The following is a 23,798-nucleotide window of genomic DNA, read 5'->3' on the forward strand; positions in this document are numbered from 1 at the left end:
TAGCCCAATGCTTTCCATTCCAATGGGAGGTGTTGATGTTGTACTAGGAGTCCAACGGCTACAATCCTTGGGTACAATAGCTTTTAATTTTCAAGAACTTTTCATGAAATTTTATGCGGAAGGAAAGGAAGTTGAATTAAGGGGTATTGCAAGGAAACCGGGAAATATAATCAGCTCTAACAGTATGACAAAGCTTCTAAAAAAGGAACAAAGAGGTGTAATTGCACAATTATGTTAGCTAGATGTTTCCACATCGAAAACATCTATTTCTCCAGATCTCCAAAAAGTCTTGGACAATCATTCCAAGGTATTTGAGACTCCCAAAGGTCTCCCACCTATTCGTGATCATGATCATGCTATTCATCTGATTCTAGGAAGTGTTCCTCCAAACATCAGGCCGTATAGATATCCTTATGCCCAAAAGAGTGAAATTGAACATATGGTTGCAGAAATGCTAGAGGCTGGTATAATTCAACCTAGTCAAAGTTCTTTCTCTGCTCCAGTAGTATTGGTGCACAAGAAGGATGGATCATGGCGCATGTGTCCGGATTATAGGGAGCTCAACAAGCTCACTATTAAAGATAAGTTTTCCATTCCTGTCATTGATGAATTACTGGATGAATTGCATGGATCAACTTACTTCACCAAGTTGGATCTTCGTTCAGGATATCATCAAATCAAAATGAAGACTGAAGACATTCCGAAAACAGCATTTAGAACTCATTAGGGTCATTATGAATTTTTGGTCATGCCTTTTGGCCTTACCAATGCACCTTCTACATTTCAAGGTTTGATGAATTCCATTTTCAAACCCTTCCTTAGAAATTTTGTGTTAGTATTTTTTGATGATATCCTAATCTACAGCAAGTCGTGGAAGGTGTTAGTGTTGGTCTTGAAGCCCTCCATCAGCGATCAAAGCTCTTTGCATTTGCATAGGTAGGTGTCTCATCAGTGTCAAGTTTTACATCTCGTTAGGCATGCCATAACCCTGATGGAGGAGCTGGTCTATTTATACCCCTCTTGGCTTTGCTGGATCAGGTCATATCAGTCATTAAGCTCTTTCAAGCTTGTCTTGTTTTGTCTTGAGGTCAAAGTCCTAGGTCTAGGGTTTTGGTCATTTATCTCTGCAAGGTCATGTCTCTGAAAGTCCATGAGTGCTCAGCAAGCCAGAGGGAGGAATTGTAAACATGTTTCTTCGATATTTTTATCTTGTACAATGAATTTTCACCTTGGATTTAAAAACTCTGTTTTTAAAGCCAAGGTCATCTTTTTTTAAATTTTTGTAAAAAGTGATGAAATTTCAAAAGACTGCAGCGGACATCATGAAAACCCTGGTCCCCTTGCCGAGACCCCTCAGATGATCTACCTCCAAAAAGAATCAAGAAAAAGCACTAAAAGAGTTAATTTCAGGGCAAAAGGAAGCCAAAAAGTCAGTTTTATAAAGTGTCAAAGATAAACTTTAGAAAGTGGGTTTGAGCATTAAATTTTTTCAAATGGAGTTTATAAAAGTTCAATTTCCCTCCTATTAGTCTCATTGTGCATCCAAAGCATGGTTGAGAGAGAGTGAGCAAACATCAAGAGCATTGGGCGAAAATTGGTCAAGGTTCGAGCTCAAGACAGGCGCGCGACCCATCAGGCCAGGCGCGCGACCCGTCAGGTGCGCCCGACCCGTTAGGCCAGGCGCGCGACCTGTCAAAGGCCATCTAGCAGTTCAGTTTTTGAACGGGCGCAACCCGTCAAGCGCGCGCAACCCGTTGGGAGGGGCGCGCGACCCGTCAACCTGTTCTCTGCAATCTCCTTTCAAATTTGCTCAATCTTCCTCCAAGTCATCGAATTTGTTCAAGGTAGGCTCTCTACACATCATTTTGGTGGTTGGTTATGAATGTAAGCCCTCATGCTTGTGTTTTAACCTCAAATCATGCAAGTGAAAAGACACTATATGGCTGCATTGTTAATGTTTAAATGTGCTAGGGTTTGTGTTGTTTCAAGGTATTTCCCTTGGTAAATTGTTTCCCTCCTTCCCTTTTTACTCATATTTGCATTCATATGTATTTTCCCATACTATTTTATAAATAAAAAGCAAACCCTCCCTTCTCCCTAATCACTAAAAATGCAAACCCTACCCCTCTCCCAAAGCATTAAAAAAAACTCAAACCCTAATCTTGTTGCACCATATGCATGTGTAAACACAAGAATTTGTTGGTGAAAATGTAAAGAGTTTTGTAAATATGTTTCCCTATCTTTCCCTGTTAATGCATGTATTCATATTCCCATATGTTCACTGTTTATACATGTATTCCTATATGCAGTGATTTTGTAAATGATTCCCTATATCCTTGTTATGTACATGTATGCCTGTATATATGCAAATATTTGTTTGCAATGTATTCCCTAAATTCCCTGTTATTCATATATTCCCAATTCCTTGTGCAAGAGGTCCCTCCCCTAACATTTCCCTCATGTCATTGTCCCCTTGAAACAGCATAGAGTTCAGCACTTTTACAAGCAGAAACAGCAGTACATTTTGTCCACTCTGCTCCTCAAACATGTCAGAAACCGAAACATATGAGCAGAGTGATGACCAAGCATCAGTGTCAGAGGTTGAGGTACAGAGGAGGCTACATAGAGGTGGAAAAGGTGGCCATCACAGGAGAGAGGAGCCTACTTCTTTGGCAGGTCTACAAGCTTGTCCTTTGGCAGTTTCTTGCTTTCAGTACATGTTCTGTTATGAGTTTTGTGAGAGGATCTCTCAGATTCAACATCACCGAGAGTTGGCCTGCCTCTTTGTCTTGCACTTGCATGAGGGACATGTTAACCTTGCTGGGGTGGATTTCATTTTGACACCCGAGATCATTGCACAGGCTACAGGGATTCCAAATGTCAGGGAAATTTGGAATAAGCGTAAGGTATTGGATACAGTTCACTTTGAGCCTTTTGTCTGGCCACCATTCATGAGACATTTCGCCGGTGTGTTTCCTTTCAGGTTCCTCCGGAGTCAATATGCCCCCATGTTGAGACTCATTATGCTTTATTTCACCTGTGAGGGCAGATTTTCCCAGGTATACTCATATCACATTCGCCTCTTGATGCACTTCACTCGAGTGCGGATGATGAACATCCCGGTCTTATTTTATCAGAACATTGAGAGGATGGTCTCCGTCATGCAGAGGAAGAGCCCGGCCCAGCAGTACAGGAGCCTATGTCATTATGGTTTGATTCAGCTCGTAGTCTTGCATCAGTTGGCTCAGCAGGGCATCTCATGGGAGGAGTTCATTTCCCGTGTGTTTTTCACAGCACCACCCCAGCCACATCCTGAGGTCATTCAGGAGGAGGGAGGACCATCTCAGCAGCCTGATATTCCGGTCACTTGACATGTTAGTTCCTCACCTCAGCTCACTTATCAGAGAGGCTAGAGGGCCTTGTTTGCAGCAGCTCGGCGAGTACTATCTCCACAGCAGGTGGAAGGGGTCTCGCCTTCATCATCGGCTCAGCGAGTGTTATCTCCACATCAGGTGGAAGGGGTCTCGCTTTCTTCACCAGCACAGGTACCAGAGAGGGGCAAACAGCCCATGATTGATGAGGGTCCATAAGGAGTTCCCGATATTGAGTTTGTTGACCTTGAGGCCAGTTCTCCTAGCCAAGAGGCAAAGGAGATCATTCAGCATCTCAGAGCTGAAAATGATGCCTTGCAGGGGAGATTAGAGGGGGCACAATGGACCATCACCTACCTTGAGCAGCGCAACAAACAGTTGGAAGATGAGCAGGCACTTGATGAGTTATGGAGGATTCGTAGTGACCGAGTCTTGAACCGAAGAAGACCCGGTGATCCATTGCCCGCTGACCGAGAGTCCATGCTCATCCAGGAGAACACACACTTGGAGAGGTTGTTGGCTAAGGCCAAACAAGAGAAGAAATTGTTGAGGAACATGAAAAACCATTACTGGGCAAGAATGCATGTGTGCAAGGCCAAGATGAAAATGTTTCAAAGGCGGTTGTCTGAGGCCCTTAAACGGAAAAAGAGGACCAATCCACTCTATATCTTGGCTGAGGCTTCCCTCAAAGATCAAGGCACTAATTAGCCCAGACACAACACAAAACCCAAAAAAAATTGAGAATTTTGGGTGAATTTTGACATTTTCAGGCAATTTGCAGGTTTTTCCCATTAACGGGTCTCACCCCGCGCGCGACCCTTCATCATGGCAACTCCTTTTGGCGAAAACTCAGCATTTCTAGATTTTTCATGCAAAGTTACATATGCCCATGGATGGACTTGAGATTTTGTGCAGTTTTGGTCCCCCAAAAGGTCAAAAAACTACCAAAAAATGACTTTCTGGCCCTTTTTTGAGTTGCAGAAACCAGTCTTGGGAGAATTACGTTTTGACAAGGCAAATGACCTCCAAATTCAAAAATTCTAGTTGGGTTGGAAAGTAGACTCATATACCTTTCCAAAAAGCCCACTTTTTCTCAATTTGGACACCTACAAGTGCCTCAAACATCGCTACAAAGGCGTGCGACCCTTCAGGCAGGTTTTGTCAGATTGCATTGTACAGCCCAGAAAACGCAGTTTTGACCCAGTTTGACTTTTTGGGGTGGAAGATGATTATCTTTGATGTAATTATTGTAAATCTAAGACACTTTTACTCTTGTTTAACACTTCTAGAAGATTCATCCATGTAAAGGGTAAATATTTAATGAATGGATTAGTTTCCTAGCTTATAGAGGCAAGTTGTTTTGACTGCCTAGATTGTAGTGCTTAGTTTAGAAGTGGTTGAAACAGCTCCTAGGATAGTGAGATCGACCCATGGAGGCAGGGAAAGAGGTTAGATCATCTATATTAGGTACTTTCTTGCTCATTTTCATGGTTGGACTTTTGAGGGAGAAGCTATCATTGTATTATTTCACTGTATCTCTGCAATTTTTGGCTAAGGAAGACCAGGGTTTTGCAGTCCTCTTTGGGATTCTTGTGGACTCATGTGTTGATGGTGTGTTTCTCAATGTTCTTGTAAGTGTGTTTATGTGAATAATTTCCTTTATTTTGCTTCTGCACATTAAACAAATGAAGTGTTAAAGTAAGAATTCATGCTTGCCATGCTCTGCTTTTAAATTTGTTTAATTTCAATGTTTTCTACTGTCTAAGGGGAATTCAAAGTTATTGTTTGCTCTCCTTGGCTCCTCACCTGTCATTCCTGATCATCCACCTCAATCAAAGGCATCAATACTGTCTCCTACCTCGCCCCAAAGAACCCCCTGCAGAAACTGTGTCCAATCCCCGCACCCAAAATTGCCATCCCCTCAATTTGCCACCGAAAACCCTAAAAATCCCAAAACAACCTTTTTGATCAGTTTACTAGCCTAAAATCAGTGTTAACATATTGGTCATCTCATCCATTGAAGATTTTACCGAGATAGACCGGAGAGAGCCTTCTCCTGCCCCGTAGGGCTAGCTACGAGGCTAAATGGTTTGATGTCGCCTAGAGGTTTACCTTTCTCAGCCTGAGGTGAAATTTCAAGCGCTAACAGAAGGATCATGTTGAACATGTTGACAGGGTACTACAACTATTGGAGGAGAAACAATTATATGCAAAAAGATCCAAATGTTTCTTTGGAGTACAAGAGGTGGAATATCTGGGTCATATTGTATCTCATGAAGGAGTTAAGGTAGACCCTAGCAAAATTAAAGCCATTAAGGAATGGAAAATCCCTACATCCATAAAGCATCTACGAGGATTTCTCATGTTGATAGGGTATTATTGAAAGTTTGTTAAGAATTATGGGAGAATAGCAGCACCTCTAACAACATTATTGAAGAAAGATTCCTTTTCATGGACTCCAGAAGCAACAAAGGCCTTCGAACATCTTAAAGAGGCAATGTGCCAAGCACCAGTCTTAGCTACATCGGACTTCACAAAATCCTTTATTGTGGAATGTGATGCTTCAGGAAATGGAATTGGTGTTGTTTTAATGCAAGATGAAAGACCTATTGCTTTTGAAAGTCGTCCAATCAAGGGAAAGTTTTTACACAAAGCTATTTATGAGAAAGAAATGTTGGCAATACTACATGCACTTAAGAAATGGCGACCCTACCTAATGGGAAGACACTTCAAGGTAAAAACGGATCATGATAGCCTTAAATACTTTTTAGAACAAAGATTATCATCTGAAGAGCAACAAAAGTGGGTCACAAAGATGTTGGGTTATGACTTTGAAATCATCTACAAAAAAGGGAAGCAAAATGTGGTGTCAAATGCACTCTCAAGAAAGGATGAGGATGTGGAAGCATTTTTGTGCGCCATTTCTATTATCCAACCAGATTGGATAAATGAAGCAAGGGAGGAATGGAAGAATGATGAAGAAGTGTGGGCACTTATTCAAAAGTTACAACAAGATTCCAGTACATCTAATACATTTAGCTGGAAAAATGATTCGTTATGGTACAAAGATCGCTTATACCTCTGTAAGAATTCCCAACTCAAGCAAAAGATTCTTATGGAATTGCACACTTCTCCCTTAGGAGGGCACTCAGGATTTTTAAAAACTTACCACAGGGTTAAGAAGCAATTTTTTGGGGATGGCCTTAAATCAAATATTCAAAAGTTTGTGGCGGAATGTTTGGTTTGCCAACAAAATAAAGTTGAAACAATAAAGACCCCAGGTCTATTACAACATTTATCCATTCCAAGCCAACGTTGGGAGGAGGTTTCAATGGATTTTATCACAGGTTTACCCAAGTCTGAGGGCAAGAGTGTCATCATGGTGGTATTTGACAGACTTACCAAGTATGCACACTTTTGTGCATTATCACATCCATTTAAAGCCAGTACAGTTTCTACTGCATTTATGGAAACAATTCAAAAGCTACACGGAAACCCAAAGATTATTGTAAGTGACAGAGATCCCATTTTCACTGGAAATTTTTGGACAGAATTATTTCTTGTCTCAGTACTCAATTAGCTCATAGCTCATCTTATCATCCTCAATCTTATGGGCAAACTGAGATAGTAAACAAATGTTTGGAAGGATATCTTTGTTGCTTTATATCTAATAAACATACACAATGGATCAAATGGTTGCCTCTGGCTAAATGGTGGTATAACACTTCCTTCCATACAGCAACAAAAATGACCCCATTTATGGCACTTTATGGATATCAGCCACCATCCATCAGATCATATTTAAGAGAAAATTCTAAGTTTCAAGAAGTGGAAAATCACATCGAGCATCAACAACAAGTCCTCCAACTCTTAAAGGATAACCTCATGTTGGCGCAGAATAGAATGAAACAACAGGCAGATCAACATCGCAGTGAAAGAAGTTTTGATGTAAGTGATTGGGTATTCCTACGGCTACAACCATATAAACAAATGTCCCTCAAGCAAGCTAAGAAGGATAATAAATTATCACGAAAGTGTTATGGTCCGTACAAGGTGTTGCAAAAGATTGGTATGATGGCATACAAATTGGAGCTTCCTGCAGCTTCTCGAGTGCACTCAATTTTCCATGTTTCATGTTTAAAGAAGGTTATAGGTGACAAGCTCCCAGTTCAAACAATATTGCCAGAACTTGACGAGGAAGGAAAAATTATATTGGAACCGGAAGCAGTCACAGAAACAAGAACTCGACAGCTACGAAATTGATCAATTTCGGAGTATCTCATCAAGTGGAAAAACTTATCGGCTGAAGATTCCACATGGGAGGATGAGAATTTTATACAAAAGCATCCGGAACTACTCAAGCATTAAGGACAACACTTTTTTGAAGGAGAGGGGCATGTTAGGTCCCTATATTACTAGTCATTACCAAATTACTATTGTAGTTGTATCCCTTATTAATATTGTTGTGCCTATTTCCCCCATATTATTATTACTGTGCCCCATAGAATCCCTCTATTGTTATTTTTGTGGCTTTATATTATTATTGATAGGTTTGCTGGGTTATATTGTGACTCCTTAGACTCCTATATATAGAAAGGAGGTTTTGTCATTTGAATCATCAAGGAATCATTCATTTGTGTAATGTAAAGGAGGTTGCCCCCTCGAAGAGGCTGAATTCTAAGGCGTTGATCTATCTTTTCTATATTTTTGTGAGCTGGTTTCATAACACATGATGGGTGTGTAGGATTTTGGCACTCTCACGCATAGTGCTTCGGCTATCCACGGTTGTACCAGATAATCTGATTGTGACCTATACCAGGTCCTCCTCCTCTATGACCCCTTCCTTGACCCTGATATCCTCCATGTGCTCCTCCAGCACCTTGATCTATAGGCCGATTTTCTGTTTGCATACGGTATGTAGGTGTTCTTTCCATCATCAACTCATAGCTTCGACAATGGCACTCATTTTGGCCCACAGATTGCAGATGTTATGAAACCGGCTCACAAAAAGATAGAAAAGATCGATCAACGCCTTAGAATTCAGCCTCTTCGAGGGGGCAACCTCCTTTACATTACACAAATGAACAATTCTTGGATGATTCAAATGAAAAAACCTCCTTTCTGTATATAGGAGTCTAAGGGGTCACAATATAACCAAGCCGACCTAACAATAATAATATAAAGGCACAAAAATAACAATAGAGGGATTCTATGGGGCACAATAATAACAATATGGGGACAATAGGGGCACAACAATAACAATAAGGGATAAAACAACAATAGTAATGGGGGAATCACTAGTATTACAGGGACCTAACATGCCCCTTTCCTTCAAAAAAGTGTTGTCCTCAACGCTTGAGTAGTTCTGGATGCTTCTGTATAAAATTCTCATCCTCCCATGTCGAATATTTAACAGGTAAGTTCTTCCACTTGATGAGATACTCTGAAACTAATCGATTTTGTAGCTGTCGAGTTCTTGTTTCTTTAACTTCTTCAGGTTCCAATATGATTTTTCCTTCCTTATCAAGTTCTGGCAATATTGTTTGAACTGGAAGCTTGTCACCTATAACTTTCTTTAAGCATGAAACATGGAAAACTGGGTGCACTTGAGAAGCTGCACGAAGCTCCAATTTGTATGCCATAGTACCTAACTTTTGCAACACCTTGTACGGACCATAATACTTTGGTGATAATTTATTATCCTTCTTAGCTTGCTTGAGGGACATTTGTTTATATGGTTGTAGCCGTAGGAATACCCAATCACCTACATCAAAAATTATTTCTCTGCAATGTTGATCTGCCTATTGTTTCATTATATTCCACGCCAAGGTGAGGTTATCCTTTAAGAGTTGGAGAAATTGTTGTTGATGCTCAATGTGATCTTCCACTGCTTGAACCTTAGAATTTTCTCTTAAATATGATGTGATGGATGGTGGATGATATCCATAAAGTGCCATAAATGGAGTCATTTTTGTTGCAGTATGGAAGGAAGTGTTATACCAACATTCAACCAGAGGCAACCATTTGACCCATTGTGTCTGTTTATCAAAGACAAAGCAACGAAGATACCCTTCCAAACATTTGTTTACTATCTAAGTTTGCCCATTAGATTGAGGATGTAATATGAGCTATGATCTAACTAAGTACCAAGACAAGAAAATAATTATGTCCAAAAATTTCCAGTGAAAATGGGATCTCTGTCACTTACAATAATCTTTGGATTTCCATGTAGCTTTTGAATTGTTTCCATAAATGCAGTAGAGACTGTACTCGCTTTAAATGGATTAGATAATGCACAAAAGTGTGCATACTTGGTAAGCCTGTCAACTACCACCATGATAACACTCTTTCCTTCGGACTTGGGTAAACCTGTGATAAAATCCATTTAAACCTCCTCCCAACGTTGGCTTGGAATGGATAAAGGTTGTAATAGTCCTGGGGTCTTAATTGTTTCAACTTTATTTTGTTGGCAAACCAAACATTCTGCCACAAACTTTTGAATATCCAATTTAAGGCCATCCCAAAAAAATTCCTTCTTAACCTTGTGGTAGGTTTTTAGAAATCCTGGGTGCCCTCCTAAGGGAGAGATGTGCAATTCCCTAAGAATCTTTTGTTTGAGTTGGGAATTCCTACATAGGTATAATTGATCCTTGTACCATAACGAATCATTTTTCCAGTTAAATGTATCAGATGTACTGGGATCTTGTTGTATCTTTTGAATGAGTGCCCACACTTCCTCGTCCTTCTTCCATTCATCCCTTGCTTCGTTTATCCAATTTGGTTAAATAATAGAAATGGCACAAATAAATCCTTCCACATCCTCGTCCTTTCTTGAGAGTGAATTTGCCACAAAATTTTGCTTCTCTTTTTTGTAGATGATTTCAAAGCCATAACCCAACATCTTTGTGACCCATTTTTGCTGCTCTTTTGAATATAATCTTTGTTCTAAAAAGTATTTATGACTATCATGATCTGTTTTTTACCTTGAAGTGTCTTCCCATTAGGTAGGGTCGCCATTTCTTAAGTGCATGTAGTATTGCCAACATTTCCTTCTCATAAATATCTTTGTGTAAATGCTTTCCTTTGATTAGATGACTTTCGAAAGCAATGGGTCTTTCTTCTTGCATTAAAATAGCACCAATTCCACAATAAAGGTTTTTGTGAAGTCCGGTGTAGCTAAGACTAGTGCTTGGCACATTGCCTCTTTAAGACATTCAAAGGCCTTGTTGCTTCTGGAGTCCATGAAAATGCATCTTTCTTCAATAATGTTGTTATAGGTGCTGCTATTCTCCCATAATTCTTAACAAACTTGCAATAATACCCTGTCAACCCGAGAAATCCTCGTAGATGCTTTATGGATTTGGGGATTTTCCATTCCTTAATGGTTTTAATTTTGCTAGGGTCTACCTTAACACCTTCATGAGATACAATATGACCCAGATATTCCACCTCTTGTACTCCAAAGAAACATTTGGAGATTTTTGCATATAATTGTTTCTCCTCCAATAGTTTGAGCACCATGTCAACATGTTGGACATGATCCTTCCAAGACTTGTTGTAGATTAGTATATCATCAAAAAATACTAACACAAATTTTCTAAGGAAGGGTTTGAAAATGGAATTCATCAAACCTTGAAATGTAGAACGTGCATTAGTAAGGCCAAAAGGCATGACCAAAAATTCTTAATGACCCTCATGAGTTCTAAATGTTGTTTTTAGAATGTCTTCAGTCTTCATTCTAATTAGATGATATCCTCAACAAAGATCCAACTTGGTGAAATAAATTGATCCATGCAATTCATCAATGACAGGAATGGGAAATTTATCTTTAATAGTGAGCTTGTTGAGCTCCCTATAATCTGGACACATGTGCCATGATCCATCCTTCTTGTGAACCAATACTACTGGAGCAAAGAAAGAACTTTGACTAGGTTGAATTATACCAGCCTCTAGCATTTCTGCAACCATACGTTCAATTTCACTCTTTTGGACATAGGGATATATGTAAGGCCTGATGTTTGGAGGAACACTTCCTAGAATCAAATTAATAGCATGATCATGATCACAAATAGGTGGGAGGCCTATGGGAGTCTCAAATACCTTGGAATGATTGTCCAAGACTTTTTGGAGATCTGGAGAAATGGATTATTTTGATGTGGGAACCTATAGTGAACATAATTGTGCAATTATGCCTCGTTGTTCTTTCTTTAGAAGCTTTGTCATTCCGTTAGAGCTTATTATCTTTCCCGGTTTCCCTGTGATACCCCTTAATTCAACTTCCTTTCCTTCTGAAGAGAATTTCATGAAAATTTATTGAAAATTAAAAGCTATTGTACCCAAGGATTGTAGCCATTGGACTCCTAGGACAACATCAGCACCACCCATTGGAATGGAAATCATTGGCTATTCAATACATATCGTCCCATGGATAGCTTGATATTATGGCACTTTCCTGAGCAATTTATGGTTCCTCCACTTGCAACCATCACTTGACACTCTGGTGCTGGATATAGGAAGCAATTCAATTCCTTGGCTATCTTACAATGAATAAAATTATGGGTACTTCCCGAATCAATCAACACTATTACCTTTTTCTTCTTGATATGCCCTTCTATCTTGATAGTTTGACGAATGCTAATTCCAGCCAATGCATTACAAGATATGGTCGGATTCATTTATTTTTTTTCTAGGGTTTGTTCCTGGTGTATATCCTCTTATTTTGATGTTTCTTGTTCCTTTTCTTCCTCCTCTTCACAATCTATGTAAAATAATTTCTTCTCGGCACACTTATGATCTTTAGTGTATTTGTTATCACAACTATAACAAAGCCCTTTTGCTATTTTTTCTTCCAATTGTTGTGGTGTCAACCTTGTAGGTTGTGGATGGCTAGGGGCAGCAACACTTCCATATTTATGATTGTGAGTGGTAGGCCTCCTTGTTGCCATAATTTTGCTTTCCGTTTTTCTTGCCAACCTAAATGCCTTCTCTAATGAATCTAGTTCCCAAAGGCGAACCTCATTTTGGATGTTATCTTTTAAAGTCCCTATGAACACATCAACCCTATGCTCCTCCGAATTATCTTTTACCCTTATATTCAATTTTTGGAAGTCCTCAATGTGCTCCATCATTTGTTTGAGATTTATCAGTTGGCTAAAAAAAAGTGTTACTTTTTGTATCCTCATAATGTGCTATCATTTCATCTATAAAAATAGCCCAAGTGACAATTTGTTTACAAGAGCAAAGCCATCAATACCATACAAACTAATTTGGTTCCAAATATAAAGTTGAAATGCGTACCTTTTGTGTGTTTTTCACATTATGGAGATCAAAAAATTGCTCCATCTGTAGTATCCATGTTCCGGGATCCTTGCCATCAAACTTCCTCATATCAATCTTTGGAACATGGTGGTTCTTCGGTCCAATGTTAGAGTCTATGAAATCATGATTAACATTTATTTTGTTCTCATCATGAGATTCCTTTACTACCCTTCTGTGATTAGTGAGAATTTCTTGTAGAAACTTTGTCAAATTTGTCTTCAAATCTTCCATGCCTTTATTTACATCATCCATCTTAGCTTCCACTCCGTCCATCTTAGCTTCCAAGCCATCCATATTAGCTTCCACTTCATTCATCTTAGCTTCTACACCTTTCTTTAAACCATCCATCTTATTTTATGTTACTTTTTGTGCAAGTGAAATTTGTTGCACTTGGTCTCGTAATTTTGATCTATCATGTTGCATTTCTTCCTCTTCTTCGTGAGTCATGCTAAAGCTTTCAGGTTTCTTACTAGATGTTTCCATTTTCTTTCTTGGGGGCATCAATTACTGATAATACTGCTTCACTACGCCCTTTGAATTCCTTCAAACTAATTTTTCAAACCAAGCTTATGCAAAAAATTAAAAAAAAAACTACACACCTTTTTTCACTTTGTAGAAGCACGATATTGAATCTGATGTATCTCTGTAATTTTGGATCTCCTAGGTCTGAAATTTCTTCCTGCGGTAACCCTCTGAGTAATATTTCTAACCTCACAAGTCTGATCAAGGTTGGATTCTCCAATGAAGAGTTATGCCAAATCTCCCACGATGACCTAAGTATAGAATGGTTTAGTAGAGTGAACTTGTACGACATGCCACGGGTCACTGTTTTAGCCTTAGGTTCTGAAAATGATAGACAAAAAAACTACAGTCCATCCTCTTTCTTTAAATTCCTACAAAAATTAAATATGATTCTCAAAGCGAAAGTTATGACGATTTTCCCAAGGTGACCTGTTTGGAATGTAATTTGGGGGTCTGCAAAAACCCTAACTTCCTCAGATTATATCTCTAAAAATGTAGCGAGACAGGATCTGAAATTCAAAGTCGAGGTTCAGACCAATTTCTTCTCAAATGCGTTTATGTTCTAGCTTCTGAAACTTCGTAGCAAAAGAGTTATAGCGAAAATTCCACAATGACTTGTTTTAGATGAAATTTTGGAGCTTGCAAAAACCCTAACTTCCTTAGATCATATCACCAAAAATATAGTGAGACAAATCTGAAATTCGGACTTGAGGTTCGGCACGATTTTGTCTCAAATAGGTTTTTTTTTAGCTTCTGAAACGTCGCAGAAAAAAGTTATAGCGAAAATTCCACGATGACATGTTTGGAGGAGAGAAACCCTAGAATCCAAAGCTCTGATACCAAATGTTATGAAACCAGCTCACAAAAAGATAGAAAAGATAGATCAACGCCTTAGCATTCATCCTCTTCGAGGGAGAAACCTCCTTTACATTACACAAATGAACAATTCTTGGATGATTCAAATGACAAAACCTCCCTTCTATATATAGGAGTCTAAGGGGTCAACATATAACCAAGCCAACCTAACAATAATAATATAAAGGCACAAAAATAACAATAGAGGGATTCTATGGGGCACAATAATAATAATATGGGGATAATAGGGGCACAACAATAAAAATAAAGGATACAACAACAATAGTAATGGGGAATCACTAGTATTATAGGGACCTAACAACAGAAGTTACAGAACAACTATTGGGATGTCTAAACAAACTTCTGAAGTAAATGGCAATTGTTCGTCACATGTTTCCCAGTAACTTGACAAATGGTGCTCCACAACGCAGCGCCCATGCTTAGCCCTACTGGGGCTTCTAGCTTCAGGGGAATTGGACACCCTCCTGTAACATAATTTGTGTACAAGGGACAATGATCTTTATCGTGCCCATGGCCCTTGCACTTCAAACACCATACTTATGTGTGTACTTCTGGTTTAGTTTCCTTGTCTTTCTTCAAACTCTGTAATTCTAGGTGAAAGCTTGCTAATTGTGAGTGGATCTGTTGTACTCCTAGGTTTGTATCCTGAATAGGTGATGTCTGTAGCCTCATTGCGATCTCCAAGGCCTTTGCATATGTTTCTATCTTCTGTTGTGACAGCGAAATTCGCAAGTAGGGAAAAAGCGACGTTATAAACCATTCGCGATGATGGATGTTTGTGATCTGCATGTTAGCCTCTCTGATCTGACACTTCAACCTCTGATCAAATTCCCAAACCGTCTCATCGACTCTCATCATGGTCTCTTTAAATCCAATTACTGAATGGGAGACAAATTTAGGTTTACTAAACTCTTTGTTGAAAGTCGTGTTATTCTATGCTAACAATGTAAGAGGATTATCAAAGAAATACTTAATTTAACAGGTTAGCATGAGATCCTGCGGAGCAATAACCAACTATGCCTTCTTTATATTGTCATCAGTAATCTATTGTGTGGTCCATACATTGTTCGCAACAAACCAGAACTGCTCCGCTCTTCACTTCCTATGCCCTTGAAGATCGAAATCTTCATTGCCTTCGCCATATTGAAGGGTGGAGGTGGAGGTGGAGGGGTGGGTGAAGGTGTGTGCGGTGGAGATGGAGGTGGAGGTGGGGTGGATGGATTATTTATTCTGGAAATTCCCTGAGTGATTACTTGAATAGCGCTTCATGGCATAGTTTGTCCTGCCCCTTCATCGTCACTTGAAGGGGGTCCAATCAATGGACTATATTCTAGTCCTAATCCTTCGTGATTTCTAAAGATTCGTCCACTTCGCGTAGCTCCTAACATCAAGGTAATTGCATCACCCATTTTTCACATAACAACATTTTAATCCAAGTATTCAATGATCTTAAATACTTACCTCATGGTCCCTTGAAGAATCTTTGCTCTACTTCGCTATAGCTGACTGAGGTATCAAATGCAAATTCTGTAACAAACCCTCCTAGATTTTGATCAAACCAATGATCGACAACCCACACAAGGGAGTCCAAGAAAATGCATCTTTATTCAATAATGATGTTAGAGGTTGAAGGGTCATTCTGATGGAATATCTGGTTCTACGCACCCGCGACAAGTTCCATGGTGGTTATGGGGGTTAATCCTAGCGGGTCTAACCGCGTTTCTCCTGATTTTTCAACCGTTTGACCCTCGTGACCCATACTCTGCTGGTTTACTGTGGTTTAGTTTCCGACCTGGCTTTGTGAGAACCCCATTTCCTCATTTGTCTTACCTTCCCCTAGTTTTACGGATGGTTGTTACTGTCGGTGTCAATGGTTGAGGAGGACCTCGTGGACTACAAGGACCCGTCGCCTGACCAAGAGATATGGGCATATCAAGCTGGCCCCGACACTGGTCCCAGGCCTGCAAAAGCTCATCAGGTGACAGATGCTCGACTGACGCCTCTCCACCCACTTTCCACCGGCAAATCGCCCCCGACTGATGTCCACATTGAAGACCTCCTCGGTTTGGACTGCCCTCCACTCTCTCCGGCTACCCTTAACCTGCTCGGCACCAGCCTTCAAGCCTCCCCCACCTTTGACTCACCCCTGGTTTCGTCTCTGCCTCCTTCCATGCCATTGAACGCACCCTCATACTCTTTCGCATCGGCTGGTCCATCAAACCCTACTCACCCTGCACATTCCTTTGCTCATCCTAGGTCCAGCAGCTTTAACCCTATTTCTCTGATTCGCTCTGGATGCTTTAGCTCTCCCATCCCAAACCCTAGATCCACTCAGTCAACCCCTTGCAGTTCCACTGAGGCATGCAGAAGTCTACTGAGAGAGCACCCCACGGGCCAGTGCACGGACAAGCCAAAAAAGGGAAGGTGCCTCAAGCCAGTGGATACATACATTAATCTGACTTTTTGCGAGGATGTTCTGATGGGATATGCGGCTGATACGGCAAGGAAGGTTCTCGTTGGGCGTGTGTGTGGAAGAAACTATTCAGTGGAGCGCCTCCGACAATGGACTATGGAAATTTGGGGTTCCCTGTTAAAAGAACTCCCATTCATCAAGGTTTTCGCTCGTGGTTGATTTGCCCTCCGTTTTCACAAAGAAGAGTATACGGACTAGATTCTTTCCTGTTACTAGCATATTGAGATGGCACCTGTGCTACTTAAGAGATGGGATCCTCTATTTGATCCGGAACGAGAGCAGTTGGGAGGGGGACCAATCTGGGCCTGCTTACCAGGGTTACCCATGCAATTCTGGACCCCTTAGGTTTTCAAGCACATTGGCGATGCATTGGGGACTTACCTTGAGCACGACCAGTCCTATGAAAAAACTGGAATCATGACCATGGCCAGGATCCTAGTTCATCTTAATACCAGGGAGGGACTTGAGGAGAAAATTACACTCCACAGGAGGCACTTCTCTCGCAGACAGATCCTCAACTATGAAGGAGTTCCTTCTGTTGCAGAAGATGCCACAAAGTGGGGCATCTGTATAAGGATTGCCCGCTTCTCTCATCGCCGACTTCGGAGACTACTTGAGGGGTCAAACATCGCCTCTCAGAAGAGCGGAACATGAGTGACCAACTACAAGGACAAGTCCCTCCTGAGGCTGTTGATGGGGTGTCGACACAGAAGGAAAAAATTCGCAAAAGACCCCTCCTTCACCACCTCGCACGCGCTCCAAATCGGCTGCGGGATCGGCTCCCCCTCTAGGTAATGACTCTGCTCCCATAACCTCTGTTTTTCTTTCAAATGATTTACCTACTACTCTTCATATTCCATCCCCCCCCCCACCTTGCCACTTCCCCGTGCCCTCTCCCCACCATTTCTTACAACATCATAAACCCCCTCCCCCCCCCCACATTCTCCACTACACCTCCATTGTTCTGGGGAAACTCTCCCCCTCCCCTCCCTACCTCCTCCCCCTTTGCGTTGGGGTCCCATCCCTATAACCTTCGATCCAGATCTCTGCAAAATACTCCCCTCCTTGGATTGGGTTCAACTCCCATCTCAACTGACTCAAAACCCACGAAAGGGCGCCCATCCAAGATTGCAAAAGCCATCAGATCGGTGGTGGCTGATGTAGCATAGGGTTGACAATCCACTATTGAAAGGGCACTTACAGCATCTGAGCCCTCTGCTCTTATTCCCCCATGATCTGGCTATTCTTCAACTGTAGGGGACTAGCCAACCCCAATAAGAGATTGGCTCTCAAGCGTCTTTTGATCAACTCCAACTGCGACATCCTCCTTCTCCAGGAAACTCTTGGATCATCTGAATACATATCCAAAACCCTTCACTCCCTCCTCCCGGGCTAGTATTTCCAAGGTTTGGATGCTGTAGGCAAATCTGGGGGTCTTGCCATGGGTATCAACCCCAAATCGGTCAAATATATTTCATCCTGGGGCGGGAAAGGGTTCTTAGGCATGGATGTATTTGCGAGTGAACTGGGGATTCAATTAAGAGTCATAAACATATATGCTCCAAATCAGAACAGACTTGAATTTTGGCACTCCTTGTTGGACTACCCTCTTGTTATGGGATCCACCATCATCGGAGGTGATTTAAACTTTTCACTGGGGATCAAGGAATCCTAGGGCCATCACTCTCAGATTGACCCTATTACAGACCAGATGGGCATACTTCTGGAGAACCATAAACTCATTGATGTGCCCATGAACAAGAAAATGCCTACTTGGCATAATAGAAGAACTGGTGAGGCTGCCCTGGGTCAGAGGCTGGATCGTTTTCTAACTCGCGAAGATCTCCTCCATTCCCTCACCCTATATAGGCAATGGGTTGGTACTGGAGGACTATCTGACCATTCACCCATCTTTTTACAAGTCTCAGGCCCTTCTATAAAGCCTCAAGCCCCTTTCAAATTCAATTCTGGATACTTAAAAGACCCAGACTATATCAAACTAGTCTCAGATTTTTGGAATGCTCAACCCCTTCTCAGGGAGCAGAGAATGGTTGTTGATTTCTGCGGTCGCCTAAACAAACTCAAAACACTTACTATGGATTGGTCAAAAAGGAAAAAAGTGAGAGATGAATAGACCCTGAAGGACATAGAAGAACATATTGCCTATCTAACGGATGAAAAGGGGCTTGGTTTCCTCTCAAATGATACAAAGCTTCAACTAGTAAATCTGGAAACACAGAAAGCAAAGATCTTATTAAAAAAAGAAGAACTTTGGAGGCTTAGAAGCAGAGCTATTTGGCTTCAAGCTGGCGATGGCAACACAAATTTTTTTCATAATTTCACCAATGGTAGAAAAGCTACAAACACCATTTGGTAGCTGCTAAGGGATCAGGATGGCTGGGCCTCCACTCACCCCCAGTTAGCAAGGCTAGGTATATCACACTTCAAAAATCAGTTTACAGCTCCCGCTGCCATCACCCTCCCTGATATCATTAATCTGGCTAGCCATTTCCCTAGTTTTGTGGATCCTGATGAATCTGAAGATCTTCTAAAACCAGTCACTATGGGGGAGCTTGAGAGCACCCTAAAATGGTTTAAGGACAAAAGTCCAGGCCCAGATGGATGGCCTGTCGAATTCTACACTGCATTTCTTGATATTTTGGGGCAGGACCTACTGGCAGTCATTGAAGAAAGTAGGATATCTGGCCATATCTATGCCCCTCTAAATTTCACCTACTTAGCTCTGATCCCTAAAACTGACTCCCCTGCCTCTTTCAATGACTTCCGGCCAATCTCTCTTTGCAACTGTCTATATAAAATTATATCCAAAATCATTGCAAATCGTTTAAAGCCCATCTTGTCTAATCACATATCCCAGGATCAATTTGCTTTTCTTCACCATAGACATATCCAGGATGTTATTGGCTCGGCCCAAGAAGCCCTTCACTCAATAAAACTCAATAAGATCAAAGGACTGACTCTTAAAATATATTTATCAAAAGCTTTCGACAAAGTCGGTTGGTTATACATAAGAATGATCCTTACTCATTTGGGCTTTCCCCCTACTTTCTCAAACTGGATCATGGGATGCATCTCCTCAGTATCGTTTGCTATCCTCATCAATGGGTCAGCCACTCCCTCCTTTCATGTTAATAGGGGCATAAGACAAGGTTTCCCTCTATCCCCTTTACTCTTTCTCCTAGTCATGGAAGGACTGAGTAAGTTGATTGATATTGAAAAAATAAGGGGGAGACTCAGGGGATTAAAGATCACTGAACATTTCAATCTGACTCATCTCCTCTTTGTGGATGATATTCTTATTTTCCTAAGTGGAAGTGTTCAGGACACCACATCCATGAACGAGGTGCTAAATCTCTTCAGCAGAGCCACGGGGATGGAAATCAATAGGGGAAAATCTACCATCTCATTCTCAGAATGCTCACAGCAGGAAATTCAACTTTCACTTCAAAAATTTCCTTTTCAAGTCATTGAATTAAAGGATGGATTGAAGTATCTAGGCTTTAGACTCAAGCCTGATGGATATAAAATTGCTGACTGGACCTGGCTCATCACCAAGGTGGAGAAAATAATAAATTGTTGGTGTCATAGGTTCCTATCTAGGGCTGGAAGATTAATTCTTATCAAATCAGTATTGGAAGCCATTCCAATCTTTTGGATGTCTTTGGCTTGGATCCCAAGGGGGATTCTACACAGAATACAACAAGCTTGCTGTCAATTTCTTTGGAAAGGAAGAAAGGAAGGGAAACCTTTTGCCTAGGTTAAATGGATCAGAATAGCCACTCCCAAAAAATGGGGAGGCTGGGGACTCAAGCAACTCCCTGCCTTTGCACAAGCTTTAGCTGCAAAACAGGGTTGGCTATTATTAAAGCAAAAAAGCCTCTGGTCAGAGGTTATCACCTATAAATACATTAGGCCTTTATCTATCATTGACTAGATAAGGCAACCCTCCTGGAACAAAAATGGTATCTTGGTTATTTGGAGGGCCATCCTAAATATGATTCCCATTATAAAGGATGGACTCTTATGGAAAATTGGAAATGGAGCTTCAGTACGTATTGGGATAGATCCCTGGACCAGAAGTGGGAACTCTTATCAACTCCCACCTGAGCTTATAAATTACTTAAACAGCAGAGGCATAAGATATATATAACATCTCGGTGATCATCAAAACTCCACCTTTCTTTCTCAAGCTTGGCTCTCTAGACAAAACTGGAACATTCCCATTGAATGGGATAGGACATGGAAAAATTTTCTCCAAGAAATCACAGAATCACATGTCAGATTAGATAATGAAGATGATGAACTTATCTGGGGTCACTTAAAAAAAGGCCAATATTCCTCTGAATAGGGCTACGACATCATTATTGCCGAGTCTAAACCGGAAAGAATAAGAAGCTAGTGGAAGCTCTTTGGAAGCTGAAAGCCCCCATACGCACAAGACTTCTGATGTGGAGCATACTTGAAAATAAAGTTCCCACTGGAACTTATCTTAAAAAGAGGGCTTTCACTGGTCCTACCTGGTGTGTACTCTGCCATCAGGAGGAGGAATCGACACAGCATCTCTTCCTCACCTGTCCCATTACAATTTCAATATGGACACAAGTTCTTACAACTCTCAACTTGAACATGAGATGGCATGGAGCTGATATACTATCTGCATGGGACACTTGGTGGGGAGTAGCAGCGGAAAAAACAAGAAATTTGCCCCTTCTGGTCTCATGGCATATCTGGCTCAAGCGAAATCTCATAATCTTTCAAGACAAGCCAGTAATCTGGAATCTAATCCCTCCAAAAATCTGCTCGGCATTTGAGGAGTTACCTGCAGAGGAAAATTACAACAGACCCAGGATTAGAAGACAGGAGCAGATTGACAAATCAACTCCTTGGGCCTATATTGATGGGGTTGCTCAGCCACATGGTTGTGGGGGTGGCATCATCTTCCATCTCACAGAATCACACTCTTTCCAGATTAGTATGGGATTAGGCCATGGTACAAATAATCATGCAGAACTGATATCTCTCCTACACCTGAGTTACTTTGTCATCCTTCAACATTGCAGAAAAATACAAATTTTTGGGGACTCAAAGAATGTGATTGACTGGTTTAACAACACTGCTTCTTGTAATGCATACACTCTGAGATCTATAATGGACGAAATTGTTTTTTTAAAAACATATTTTGATCAAATTTCTTTCTCTCACATCTACAGGGAGCGAAATGAAAGCACGGCCAAGCTTTCGAAAGAAGCAACGAATCGTCCTCTAGGAGAATGGATGATCATAGAACACACACCAGCAAGGACATATCGGTACTTCCACAGGCCATACATTGACAGGGAACTTCAGAGGGTGAACAACCCCTAATTTTTAGAATTTTTGCTTATAAATTTTGTTCATTATGCAGTATTTGCAAAATCAATGTAAATAATATATATACAACAATCATCACCTTCTGGGTGACATTTTTTATTTCTATTTTGGTCTTGGACTAGCACAGTACACCCCTCGGGGTCTTATTGTAATTATTTCTGATCTTTTGACAGTGGATTCTCGGCCACAGTACAGCATATGCCCATGGGCATCTACAACATGTAATTTCACCTATAATGAAATTCTGAATTTTCTTTCAGGGGAAAAAAGACAACCCACACAATCTTGTTTTTAGAGGCTTTTAGTCATCGCACTAATTCTGGAGTCCACACTATAGGACTATCGAGCTTCCAAAATCCTTGATTGTCTACCAATTTGGCTAACCACTCATATAGTTCAATGGGGAAAACAGTGTAAACTTTGAAACGGGAACTATAAACTCAAAATGGGAACTTTGGCCAAAAAACCCCAAAAAAACATCAAAAATAGTGCTAAAAACGAAAAGTGTGTATACTGGAACGATGTTTTTTTTTTAGGGTCAATTTTGAACATGTTTTAAAATGGCAATGAAAACGAAATTTTCGTGCAAAAAACACCCTGAAAACAAAAAAGTCTTGATACTGGAACGATGGTTTTTTTTTAGGGTCAATTTTCAACATTTTTAAAAAATACTAGTGAAACCAAATTTTTATGTGCAAAAAAAAATAGTTGTTTATGAGGAAAAAAACACACTAATGGTTTTGGTAGAATAAAATTTTTCTTTCCTAAGTATAAATTCAACATGTTTTCAACCATAACATTCTAGATACAAAAAATTGGAATTTTTTCAACCATAAAATTAAAAAACCATGACATTATGAACAAATTACATGACTAAATTAATCAAAATGTCATAATTTATTTGTATATTGAATGAAACATACATTATATCTCTAATTTAATGTTGCATTGTAGATATTCTAAACAATAAAAATTATCATAATTAAGACATATAATCCAACAACATAAAAATGACTCATAACTTTTGATTTAACACCATATGGAAATCAAAATTTATATTTCAAGATACGATGCAAGCATCAGTTATATAAACTATCTTAGAAAATTATTCAAAATCACTCATATTTTCTTGCACACCATCAGGATTCACATCTTCAGATGAATGACTGGATGCTGACGAAGATGTTCAATATTCTTCTCTTTCATCAACTAGTGCCCCATCTGAGTCCACATGCATGCCCACCATTTCAGGTTTCAAAATTCTTCTAGATCTACCACTGGTTTCAGCAGACTCCCATCTCAACATTGTTCCTTCTGGTAACAACCTTTTCATAATCTCTATCATCTTGAAGCGAAGAGTTCCTCTCTTTGTTAAATTGAAGTCATAAACAAGTATGTCAACATCCTCCAATTTTAAGCGATCTGTGTGGCGGCGATTTATATTTGTACCCTTTCTTTTTCTCTTTCCCCCATTTTTTTGTCAACTACCATCTCTGGCTTATACACACCATTGAATGGGTGTGTATTTGTGGCATACCAATGTACCTCAATGCCTATAACATCCTCATTTTTTGTAAATACCTTTATAACCTTAGCAACCCAGAATGGATATGGTGGCCTAGGTGCAGGCAATATAGACAGCCTCTCAAATCTGGTTATAAATTCTTCTAATTCTGACTGAATCTCTCTTTCTGCTTATGGATGCGTATAAGTCATCTAACGGTAAAACTGACAGCCACATGGGTTTTTCCTCAGTCACCCTACCTTGGTTATTGTTCACAATTAACAAACCAGCCTTTGTTCCTATTGGAACTGTAAATCCATAGGATTTACACAAAAACATTATC

This window comes from Pinus tabuliformis, chromosome 9 (assembly GCF_031772625.1).
Source record: "Pinus tabuliformis cultivar Carrire ecotype Pingquan chromosome 9, CPIR1, whole genome shotgun sequence".
NCBI lineage: Eukaryota > Viridiplantae > Streptophyta > Pinopsida > Pinales > Pinaceae > Pinus > Pinus tabuliformis.